Raw genomic sequence first — 12,715 nt, 5'->3', positions numbered from 1 at the left:
TCATGCTGGCCTATCAACTCCATTCCTCCTCTAGTACTTTTTTTTTTTTTTTAAGATTTTATTTATTTATTCATGAAAGACACACAGAGAGAGGCAGAGACACAGGCAGAGGGAGAAGCAGGCTCCTTGTGGGGAGCCTGATATGGGACTTGATCCCAGGACCTCAGGATCATGACCTGAACCAAAGGCAGATGCTCAACCACTGAGCCACCCAGCCGCCCCCTTCTAGTACTTCTTAGGTACTATTACCAGTTAATTTTTTTAAAACATGGTTTCATCAGTTCCTTTACTAAAGAGCACATACTGCCTTCCTTGGTCATTTTCTTTATTCCCCTCAATCATCCTGTTCAGTTGGTTCTAGTCATTATTCCTTAAACACCCCACTCTTCCCTTCTGTAATGGCTCATACGGTTCTTCCACAACCCTGCCTGTTGAGATCCTATATGCCCATTCAAATCCCCTAGCTCAGTAGCTAGCTTAGAGTTGAAGCTTAGCAAATGCCTGTTGAGTTCAACAATTGCTCCCCCTCCTCAGCTCTCATTACTTTTTCCTGTAACTCTTCTGCTTCAACTAAATTAGTCTCCTTGCCACATGACTTCCTTCCTTCCTTCCTTAGTGCTTTTATTACTCTGTCAATCCATGGCTTACTCCTCCCCCCAAACTCAACTCCAAACTGACTCTGTCCCGGAAGTTATGCTTAATTATATCCTCCATTATTTGGGTTTAATCAGCACCTCTTGGGTATCTGTGGGCTTCATATGGGCAATACTAACTACACTTGCTAATCTGTTTCTTCAGAAGGATTTTCTTCTCTTTCCGTGAGTTTATGAAAAGCAGTGATATGTAATAGAGCAGGGTTTGAATCACAACTTGAAAGTTACTGGTTATGTGACTCTGGACAGAGTGGGGATAGTACAACCTATTTCATAGTTGTAGTGAGGCATAAGAAGTGAGATGATTATTTATGAATGGCATGTGTAGGTCCAACAAATGGCATTTTCTTCCTTTTCTCTCATCAACAAAATGATTTACTCTTATAGGATAAGAATGTGCTTTCCTTTTCTTAACATTTCCTCCTCATCACTTCTCTTGGCAACTGCTTTCTCCCTACCACAAACATATGTAAGAACACTAAGGTATAGAACTGAGTTCCTCACAAATATAACAAAATATGCCAAACTTGGGGAATGGGGAAGATATTTGTCACTTCTCAGATGTTGAAGAGCAGCTCCTACCTTGACTGGCAAGCAGGGCACTGGGCACAGAATAAGATAGGTGCCACTGACCATATGAAATAGGAAGGTTACCGGAGTGAGTGTGGCTCTTAGTGTTTGGGTGGTGAGGGCAAGGAAGGACTGGTTCTCTGCAGCCAAGCTAAAGCAGGCATTTGCATTCAGTGTTTAGACTTGCCCTGCCCTCCTGTGGCCACAAGTAGAGACATGTTTTACTGAGCTCTTCTGGATGAGCCACAGTAATAGGAAAAACTAAGAGAGCCAAAAGATTGAAAACAAAGTAATGCCTAAAGCAGTCCTTCTCAGAATTCAACCCTAAAACAAGGTTACAAAATGGAAATGTGTTTAATATAGGAGAATGTAACACTTCAACACACAGACATAGACTATCTAAACTAGAGATCTAGGAAAATGATGCTCTAGCTCAGTCCTGTAGATCCTCCCCAGTCCTACAAAGGCCCTGACCTATAGGCCAGGCCTGTTCCTTTCCAAATGGCCCTCATATGGCCTGTCCTCGAGCAAGATGGGCTCTAGGGGTCCTGGTAACCTCTTGAAATTGTATACAATTCCATCTGTACGTGTATTTTCTAATAGAGTAGAGGAGGGGGGACTGGCCCTTAGCTTTTATCAGAATCTCTAGAATGCTGTGATTCCAAAAAGGCCAAGAGCCACTGCAAAAACTATGGAATCACAGTTATAATTAGCCCAGGGAGGCTAATTATCTTAGTCTCCCTGGGCCAGTTTGCAATCAGTGTTGTCCAGCTTCTGAATACAGGAGTACAGGATATTAATAACTAGGATAAGTAATCAGAGTGGACAAAGTTTGCTCAGGAACAACTGTGCAGAGTCATCTAACTACTGTCTTCAAATCAGTGATGACTTGAGGATAATCCCCAACAGCTCACAATGTTGGGGGCAGCCTGCAGCCTGGCTTGTCTTTCTGAGCTCATGTGCCTCACTAAGGCTTGGACCCTAGGAAAAAGGAGAAGAGCCTTGAAAGGAGGTAGCAGGGCAGTGATGATTATGGTGGTGCAGACTCTCTTAGAGAAGTGAGTGCAAGACTGACCAAGTCGTGACCATCTTCCTAGGGTTCTAATCTTCAAGAGAGGCAAAACATCACTAGAACTCTAATGAGAATAGAGAGAATTTATTTCCCAGAACTCTTCTCAGGAAGAGTAGTGATGTCATTCATTCATTCATTCATTCATTCATTCATCCTTTCATTCATTTTATTTGTCATTCAAATAATTATTTATTTAGTGCCTTCTATGACCCAGGCACTGATTTTGTCAACAATGAATAAGACAAATTCTCTGCTTTGTGGCTTACATTCTAGTGTGAGAACAAACAATAAACACACAATATACAAACAATCAAAACAGAAAAAAATTACATATGACTATTAAGAAAAATAAAGCATGATAAGGGTATGGTGTGTGTGTATGTGAGACACAGAGAGAGAGGAAGAGAGAATTTTTAGTTTAGGGGTCAGGTAAGTATTCTCTAAGAAGGTGATAATTGAAATAAGTGAAGGAGTGGGATGCCTGGGTAGCTCAGGATTTGGGTATCTGTCTGTCTTTGGCTCAGGGGGTGACCTTGGAGACCAGGATTGAGTTCCACATTGGGCTCCTTGCATGGAGCCTGCTTCTCCCCCTCCCCCTCTCATGAATAAACAAATAAAATCTTAAAAAAATTTTTAAAAAAGAAATAAGTGAAGGAGCAAATCATGAAAGTGGAGTGGGTCTTGCTATCCCTGCTACTAGAGGAATAATAAGAAGGGTAAAAAAGAATAGGAGAGAAAGTAAGGACTGGCTGACAGGGTGAAGGATGAGAACCCCAAAGGAGCATGCTCAGGTAACAACAGGTAGTGACTACAGCTGCTTCTAAGAAGGATGGGTTTCATTATTGCAAGGCATAGGTTTTGCTTAGGAAGTGAGAAAGGCTGGGGCAGAACAGTGCTAGCATTCCTTTCTCTTTGCAGCTTTTGGATCCTAAACAATTGTTAAATGAATATTTTAAAAATATTTATTTTAAGGTACAAAATTATTAGCTTGCATGGAATGCCCACATGTCTCTACTCAGCCATCCCCCACATGTTTTCCGTTCTGTGGTGGTAGTGAGTGGTGGTAGAAGAAGACGAAAGGATGGAGAAGTATGGAGAAGACATGCCTCTTTCCCACCCCTAGCTGGCTACCGGAGAGTTCTATGGTAGATGGTCAAGCTGATACAGCTTGAGGTGGGCTAAAAAAAAAGGCTCAACTGTTAACTAAAGAATAAAATCACTGTAAAATGATTTATAATGAAGGCTTTACATTGTTAGTGACAAACTCACGAACTATGCTCCCTCCCCCAGTTCTGACACAGATACCACCCTAATTTCAAAGTAAGCAGATGAATTAAAAGAAAATGTTTGCAAAGCAATTACTTTGGGAGATTTTAGAATCTCTTTTTCTTAAGCCTATGTATTTCTAAAGGAGCAGAAGTCTGTGATTACTGGTAGAGACTGCTCCATGGGCAGAAGCTGCAATGCATCCCTACACTTCTGGAGCCATGGGAACAACCCTGAGTGACAAGGAGCTGACAGTATTCCCTGCTAGCCAATCCTGTTTTTTTTTTTTTTTTTAAAGATTTTATTTATTATTTATTCATAGAGACACACATACAGAGAGAGAGAGAGAGAGAGAGAGAGAGAGACAGCCAAAGGGAGAAGTAGGCTCCATGCAGGAAGCCCGATGTGGGACTCGATCCTGGGTCTCCAGGATCAGGCCCTGGGTTGAAGGTGGTGCTAAACCACTGAGCCACCCAGGCTGCCCCCCAATCCTGTTTTGAGTTGCATAACTTGTCCTGCTTTGCCCAGCCCTATCTGAGAAGGGATCCCAGAGATGCAGGAAAGGAGTCTTGGTTAATGAAGGGTGTGTGTATGCCTAAGGGCACCAGATGTAGCACCTTATCCAGCTCTGTACACCCAGCACTAGCACAGTGTCTGGCATACAACGGGAGCTCAGTAAATGCTGCACTGCACCGAATAAACGAATTCTGGCCAGCCTGCTGCTCACTTTGTGAATTAGACTAATCTCTTCATCACTCTAAGTTCAATTTCCCCATCTATAAAGTGGGAATGGTAGTAATACCTAGGCATAGGGCTCATTTGAATATAAAATTGATGACACCTGAAAGCACTCTTTAGCCTTTAAAGCATCATGCAACTATAAGGGATGAAAGATTAGAAAGCTGCCTCTAGGGATCCCTGGGTGGCGCAGCGGTTTGGCGCCTGCCTTTGGCCCAGGGCGCGATCCTGGAGACCCGGGATTGAATCCCACATCGGGCTTCCGGTGCATGGAGCCTGCTTCTCCCTCTGCCTGTGTCTCTGCCCCTCTCTCTCTGTGACTATCATAAATAAATTAAAAAAAAAAAAGAAAGCTGCCTCTACATGTAAACGTTTTAGTTATGAAAATTCAGTGCCATTTATTTTTATTTTTCGTGTGTGTGTGTGTGTGACATTTTTTTCTTCAGGAAAGTATAGGACCCAACTTGTAAGAAAACATATTTTATCTATGGCCTTAATAGCTCTATTTTAATTTTACTGGAAAAAAATGCAACTCACATGCAAAAGAGGTTGGTCGCTACTAATTGAGATATACCAAAGTCTAAAGCATAGTTTGACTTGGAAAACACTAGACTTAGAAGTTTTTAAAGAGTCCTCTTCTGCACAAACATATTTACATATTCTATAAACAAAAAAGCTTGTAATGTAAATTGCAATGCAAATCTGAAAAGCTGACTGGGATAGAGTGTTTTCATAGGCACTGCAAGTAGGAGGAAACAAGAAAGAGTATCTGGGGAGCTAGGTAAAAGAAAGAAAAATTTTATTTTTATTTTTAAAAATATTTTATTTTTATTTATTTATTCATGAAAGAGAGAGAGACAAAGAGAGGCAGATACAGGCAGAGGGAGAAGCAGGCCCCAAGCAGGGAACCCGATGCAGGACTCAATCTTGGGTCTCCGGGATCACGCCCCAGGCCAAAGGCAGTGCTAAACCGCTGAACCACCCAGGCTTCCCAAAAGAAAAGTATTAAAATGACATGGAAACCCAGGGAAAAAAACCCCAAGAAAGTCCTAAAATATGTCTAGACAGACCATATGACATCTTTGTGATCCTGTATATGTGTATGCATTTTTGTATTGTTGGAGGTATACCTTCAAGGTATTGGATTTCTAGAAGTGGGAGTGGTGAGAAAATACATAAGCCCCCAAATTGAATAATTAAAAAGTTAGTAGAAGCTATGAATCAACATTTTTCTAAAGAAGACATACAGATGGTCAATAGACACATGAAAAGATTCTCAACATCAGTGATCATCAGGAAAATGCAAATCAAAACTACAATGAGAGATCACCTCACACCTGTCAGAATGGCTAAAATCAACAACATGGGAAACAACAGGTATTGGCAAGAATGTGGGGAAAGGGAATCCTTGTGCACTGTTGGCAGGAACGCAAACTGGTGCAGCCATTCTGGAAAACAGTATGGAGGTTCCTTAAAAAACCAAAAAGAACTGCTTTATGATTCAGCAACTGCACTACTAAATATTACCAAAAAATACAAAAATACTAATTCAAAGGGATCCACTCACCCCAATATTTATAGCAGCAATGTCCACAATAGCCAAACTATGGAAATAGCCCAAGTGTCCAACTGATGAATGGATAAAGAAGATTATGTATATATAATGGAATATCACTCAGCTATAAAAAAGAATGAAACCTTGCCATTTGCCATTGGATGGAGCTAGAGAGTATTATGCTAAGTGAAATAAATCAGAGAAAGACAAATGCCATATGATTTCACTCACATGAGGAATTTAAGAAACAAAATAAATGAGCATGGGGCAAAAAAAGAGAGGAGGGCAAACCAAGAAACAGACTCTTAACTATAGAGAACAAACTGATAGTTACAGAGGGGAAGTGAGGAGGGATGAGTTAAATAGGTGATGGGTATTGAGGAGGGCACTTGTGATGAGCACCAGGTGTTGTATGGAAGTGATGAATCATTAAATTGTACACCTGAAACTAATATTCCACTGTCCTGGAATTTAAATAAAAACTAAAAAAAAAAAAAAAAAAGACTAAAATAGAAAAATAAATGTTCAATAAGTAAATCAACAAAAACAAAACAAAAAATAAATGCACACGTTATTTTGTTAAATATTGCCAAATATCCCTCCAAAAGCGTTGTGTCACTGTGCATTCTACCAGCAATGGATGGATGAGTAGCCTCACCAACAGATTGTGTTCTCATACTTTTTAACTTTTGCAAATCTAATAGGTGAGAAATAGTATGTTGGTGTGGTCTTAATTTTCATTTTTCTAATTATGAGTGAGGTTGAGCCTATTTTCATATGTTTAAAGGCTATTACAAATATCTTTTGAATTATCCATTCATGTCTTTTGTCCATTTTTTCTGTAGGGTTTTTGGTCTTTCTCCCCTTTTAATTTTTATTATTATTTATTTATTTAAGAGATTTTATTTATTTATTTGAGATATCTTGAGAAAGCAAGAGAGGGAGAGAGAGAGAGAGTGAGCACGAGGTGGGGGTGTGAGGGCAAGGGGCAGAAGGAGAGGAAGAAGAAGGCTCTCCACTGAGCAGGGAGCCTGATGCAGGGCTCAATCCCAGGACGCTGGGATCATGACCTGAGCCGAAGGCAGACCTTTAACTGACTGAGCCATCCAGGTGTCCTTCCCTGAAGTTTTTAAGTGTCCTTTTTATATTAGAGATATTAGCCCTTCCTCTCCACATCCCCACTGCCTCTAAGATATAAATTGCAAATACTTTCTCATAGTTTTTTAGTTGTCTTTTGATTTTATTTATGGTGTCTTTTGTCATGCCATATTTTTATTTTGCTATATTTTTATTTTATGTAGTTAAATAAATTACTGCATGTGGATTTTGAATCACAGGTAGAGAACTTTCCCTATCCTAAGACTATAAAGAAATTCACCAACATTTTCTTTTACTACTCTTTAAAATATTATTCTTTACATTTAGGTCCCTGGTCCACTTGGAATACTTTCTAGATGGTAACCAGTTGCCCCAGCACCACTTTTGGAACAAGTCCATCTTTGCCTTTGTAATTTGAGAGGCTACCTTTATCCTAAATTTATATCTGTACTTGTGTCTATTTCTGTCCCAAATCAGTCCCTGTATTGTGCTAACTAGTGTTCCAGTGGTTAGGTATATCATGGGGTTGATTTCAGATGGGAAAGTACCCAGATTATCCAAGGTTGGTGGGAGTAACACAGATCATTTGCCAAGTAAAGCAGGGATATGTGTATCTGTAAGTGTTAGGGGATGAAAAGGAGAAAGGAGGAAGAAAGAAGAGTTGGGATTTAATCAAAGAATTTTAAGTCATAGTCTCGTAAAGACAGAAATGATAAGGCACTTGAGCTTACTGAAGTGAATATAATATAGAAAAGGAAGTAAAAAGAAAGAATCAAACTGATCAACAGTGAAGGGGGCCTTCCAGTCTGGTTGGGTTTTAATTTTCTTATAAATAATATCTATAAACTTGAGATAATATATGTAAAAAAAATAAAACAGCTACTTCAGGGCTGTGGAGACTGAACAAAGGTAGATTTCAGAGAGGAACTGAAACATGGGAGTAAGTGATCAGTAAAGAATGAGTTCCCCTGATGGTGGCCTCAGTTGTAACAGTGTGAACTTGATTCAATAGAAAGGCTTTCATCTTTCACTGGCCTTACCAGGGGAAGGAGCCAGGGGCAAAGACAGCCTCCAGAAAGTGAGGAAGAAATTCAAGAAAGGAGGGAGACTGAGAAACCTAAATTATATGTTTAAAACTCAATGCAGGCACCTTGCTGACCCTTGCACTAGTCATGTATGAGACAAATTGAAAGTAGCTCATAGTTTAGGCTTAAAGAATGCAACTGAGATCTGAGTCCCTGACTACTGCAGGCCATGACATGTTGCAGTTTGCATCTAAAAAGTTAGCTGTCTACCAAAACACTTTTCAGGGTAATAGAGTAGAATCCAGAGTCCCTGTAACAACATTCACAAAATACAATCCAAGTGTTTTTGGCATACAGTCAGAAAATGTGATCCAGTCTCAAAAGAAAATACAATCAACAGATGCAAACACCAAGATGGTAAAGGCATCAGACTTACCAGACAAAGATTTTAAAGCAGCATAATTATATAATTATATACATAAACTATAATTATGCTCAATGAGGAGTAGAAAATAGGTTCATAATGAATGAAAAGAAATATCAGGGAAATAGAAAATATTAAAAAAGAATAATGTGGAAATTTTAGAACTGAGAAATACAGTACCTGAACAAGAAAATTCACTGCATGGGCTTAATAGAATGGAGATGAGAGATGAGAGGCAATGAACTTAAAAATAGGTCAATGGGGATAATTTAATCTACAAAAGAGAAAGAAAAAAGTTTGAACAAAATAAAACCAACCACAGAAACTTAGAAAACTGTAAAACAATTTTAAAAGGTTTAACATGCAGGATAATTTGGAGTCCCAGAAAAAGAGACAGAAGAGAATGAGATGGAAAAATTATTGGAGGAGATGATGGCAGGAAATTTCCCAAATTGAAGCAAGTATATAAATTTATAGATTGTGATATTGTGGCTTATAAGAAGAAATAAATATTTGGTCTTTGTCCTGTTTCTGGCAGAGCTCATAAAACCTTTGGAATTTCCTAAGTGATAAGAGCAATAAAGGTTATCTTTTGTCATGTTAATGAGGCAACTTTTGGAAAGTACCTAAGGATAGAGTCAGTTGCCAGAGGAGTCAATCAACCTTCAGTTTACACTGTGGCCTCTGGGGAGGAGAAAGGAACCACCCAGAAGTTGAATCAATTGCCAATGGCAATTGGACAGCCACATGCAGAAATGAAACTGGACCATTTCCTCACACCACACAAAAAATACTCAAAATGGATGAAAGACCTAAACGTGAGACGGGAGGAATCTATCAAAATCCTAGAGAACACAGGCAGCAACCTCTACCTTGGCCCCAGCAACTTCTTGCTAAACACATCTCCAAAAGCAAGGGAAACAGGCAAAAATGAACTATTAGGACTTCATCAAGTAAAAAGCTTTTGCACAGCAAAGGAAACAGTCAACAAAAGCAAAAGACAACCAGCAGAATGGGAGAAGATATTTGCAAATGTCTTGTCAGATAAAGGGCTAGTTTCCAAAATCTATAAAGAACTTACCAACTCAACACTCAAAGAACAAATAATCCAAACAAGAATGGGCAGAAGACATGAAGAGACATTTCTCTAAAGAAGACATACAAATGGCCAACAGACACATGAAAAAATGCCCCTGATATCAGTTGGCATCAGGGATGTGGAGAAAGGGGAACCCTCTTACATTGTTGGTGGAAATGTAACCTGGTGTAGCCACTCTGGAAAACTGTGGAGATTCCTAAAAAATATTGAAAATGACGTTACTCTATGACCCAGCAATTGCACTACTGGGTATTTACCCCAAAGATACAAATGTAGTGATCTGAAGGGGCATCTGTACCCCAATGTTTATAGAAGCAATGTCCACAATAGCCAAACTATGGAAAGAGACCAGATGTACATCGCCAAATGAATGAGATATGAGAAGTGACAAATGACAAATGAATGACAAATGAGAGAAGATGTGGTACAATGGAATACTACTTAGCCATCAAAAAAAATAAATCTTGCCATTTGCAATAATGTGGATGGAACTAGAGGATATTATGATAAGTGAAATAAATCAATTAGAGAAAGAATTATCATACGATCTTACTCATATGTGTAATTTAAGAAACAAAACAGATGAACATAGGGGAAGGGAAGGAAAAATAAAACAAGATGAAATCAGAGAGGGAGACAAACCATAAGAGACTCTTAATCATGGGAAACAAACTGAGGGTCACTAGAGGGGAGGAGTTGGGAGATGGGGTAACTGGGTGATGGACATTAAGGAAGGCACGTGATGTAATGAGCACTGCGTTATTATATACGACTGATGAATCACTGGCCTCCACCCCTGAAACCAATAATACATTATATGTTAATTGAATTTAAATAAAATAAAATAGTTAATGGCCAATGATTTAATAAATTGAGCCTATGTAATGAATTCCCCATAAAACCCCTAAAAAGATGTGGTTCAGAGAGCTTCTGAGTTGATGAACACATAAAGATTTGGGGAGATTGGCATGCTGGGAGAGGGCATGAAAGCTCTGATCCTCTGTTCACACACTGTGTCCTATTCATTTCTTTTATTGGGCTGTTCCTGAATTCTATCCTTCTATAATAAAATGGTAACCTAGTAAATAAAATGTTTCTCTGAGTTCTGTAAGCCTCTCTAACAAATTTATCAAATCCAAGGAGATGGTCATTGGAACTTCTGATCTATAGCTGATCAGTCAGAAGCATATTTGACATAGGGACTTGTGATTGGTATCTGGTGTGTTCTTGGGTGCATGTGAACATGTGTGAGATTTTTCTGTGGGACTGAGCCCTTAATTTGTGGATCTGATGCTATCTCTGGATAGTGCCAGAATTGAGTTAAGTTTTAGGACATCCAGCTGGTGTAGGAGAATTGCTTGTTGTGGGAAAATGCCCCACACATTGAAATTGGGTACAGAATGGTTATAAATCCAAGAAGCTCAGTGAAACCTAAGTAAGAAATCTGTGCCTAGTCACATCATTGTAAAGCTGCTGAAAAACAAACATAAAAGCAAAATTCATAAAAGTTGCCAAACGACCCTTTATATATAGGAGAAAATGATTCAAGAACTGTGATTTTTAACCAGAAACCATGGAAGTGCAAAAGATAGTGGAAAAACATTTTTACCATGCTGAAAGAAAAGAAAATTCTGTCAACCTAAAATTTTATATATAAGAAACACACTCTTCAAGAATGAAGGTGAAATATGCATTTTCAGATAAATAACAATTAAGAGAATTTGTCACCATCAGAACTAGCTACAAGAAATACAAAAATTCTTTGAGCTGAAGGACATAATATCCAAAGGAAACTTGGATCTTCAGGAATGAATGAAGAGCACTGGAAATGAAAAGACTATTTTTCTCTTAGTTTCTTTAAAATACACTTAATTGTTTAAAGCAAAATTTATAATATTGTCATGTGTAATTTATACTGTAGATGTAATACACATGGAAACTCAACATAAAAGACAGTGTGTGTGTGTGTGTGTGTGTGTGTGTGTGTGTGTGTGTATGAAGGGGATAAATGGACCTACATGGCTGCAAAGTTTCTATATTTTACATGAAATGGTACTATATTCTAATCAGGTTGCAGAAAAGTTTAAAAATATCTTTTAATCTCTACAAGGTTTCTACATTTTATGTAAAATATTATAATCTTGTTTTATTTTAATTTTTAAAAAAGATTTTATTTATTTATTTGAGAGAGAGAGCATGGGCATGAGAGAGAGAGATCACAAGCAGGGAGGAGGGTAGAGGGAGAAGCTGATTCCTAGCTAGGCAGGGAGCCCAATGCAGGACTCGATCTCAGGGCCCTGGGATCATGACCCGAGCCAAAGGCACATGTTTAACTTACTGAACCACCCAGGTGCCCTTATTTTATTTTTTTAAGTGACCTCTACATCCAACATAGGGCTCAAACTCACAATCCTAAGATCAAGAGTCTTATGTTCCACTGATTAAGCCAGCTAGGTGCCTTAAAATTTTGTAATCTTGAGGCTTCTGTGTTTTACATGAAGTGGTACTATACTGACTCTGAGTAGACTGTGAAAAATTAAGGACCTGTAACAATCTCTAGAGAAGCCACTAGAAAGTAATGCAAGGAAATATAGCTAAATGACAAAATATAAATTAAAACAGAATGCTAAAAATATTCAATAATCTAAAAACATGGGAAAGCAGGGAAAAGGTAAACAAAAACCAGAGAAGACAAAAAATAAAATGGTATACCTAAATCCAACCATATCAATACTTATGGTAAATGTTAATGGACTATATACTCCAAATAAAAGGCAGAGATTAGCAGAATGGATAAAAAGCAAGACCCAATTACATGCTGTCATAAGAGATACACTTTAGTATAAAGACGCAAATAGTTTGAAACAAACGGATGAAAAAAGATGAACCATAAACACAGTAAGACCGAAGAAAAATAAAAACGTCATACAAAAATTTGTTTATGGATATTTGCAGCAGTTTTCATCACAACAGTCAAAAACTGGAAACAATGGAAACATCCATTAACAGGAGAATGGTTAAACAAAATGTGGCATATTCATACAATATATTACCAATCAGCAATAATAAGAAACTACAGGTGTAAACAACATGGTTTAATCTCAAAATCTAAAAGAAGCAAGTCAGACACAAAAGAAGTATGTACTGTATGATTCCATTTATATAAAATGTAAATTAATCAAAAGGCACATCAGTGGCATATGCTAGGGAATGAG

The 12,715-nt window shown here is 38.4% G+C and overlaps 1 protein-coding gene across 9 annotated transcripts in view; it reads right to left on the bottom strand.

The window, feature by feature from the left end:
• The window catches only part of LOC112664258 (meiosis 1 associated protein), a 77,962-nt gene that overhangs the window by 26,668 nt on the left and 38,579 nt on the right, over nt 1–12,715 (bottom strand). The gene's annotated exons all lie outside the window — the stretch shown is intronic.

This window comes from Canis lupus, chromosome 17, assembly GCF_003254725.2.
Source record: "Canis lupus dingo isolate Sandy chromosome 17, ASM325472v2, whole genome shotgun sequence".
NCBI classification, from domain to species: Eukaryota; Metazoa; Chordata; class Mammalia; order Carnivora; family Canidae; genus Canis; species Canis lupus.
Note: the sequence above shows the minus strand (reverse complement) of the source record. Positions and strands in the feature narration are given on the sequence as shown.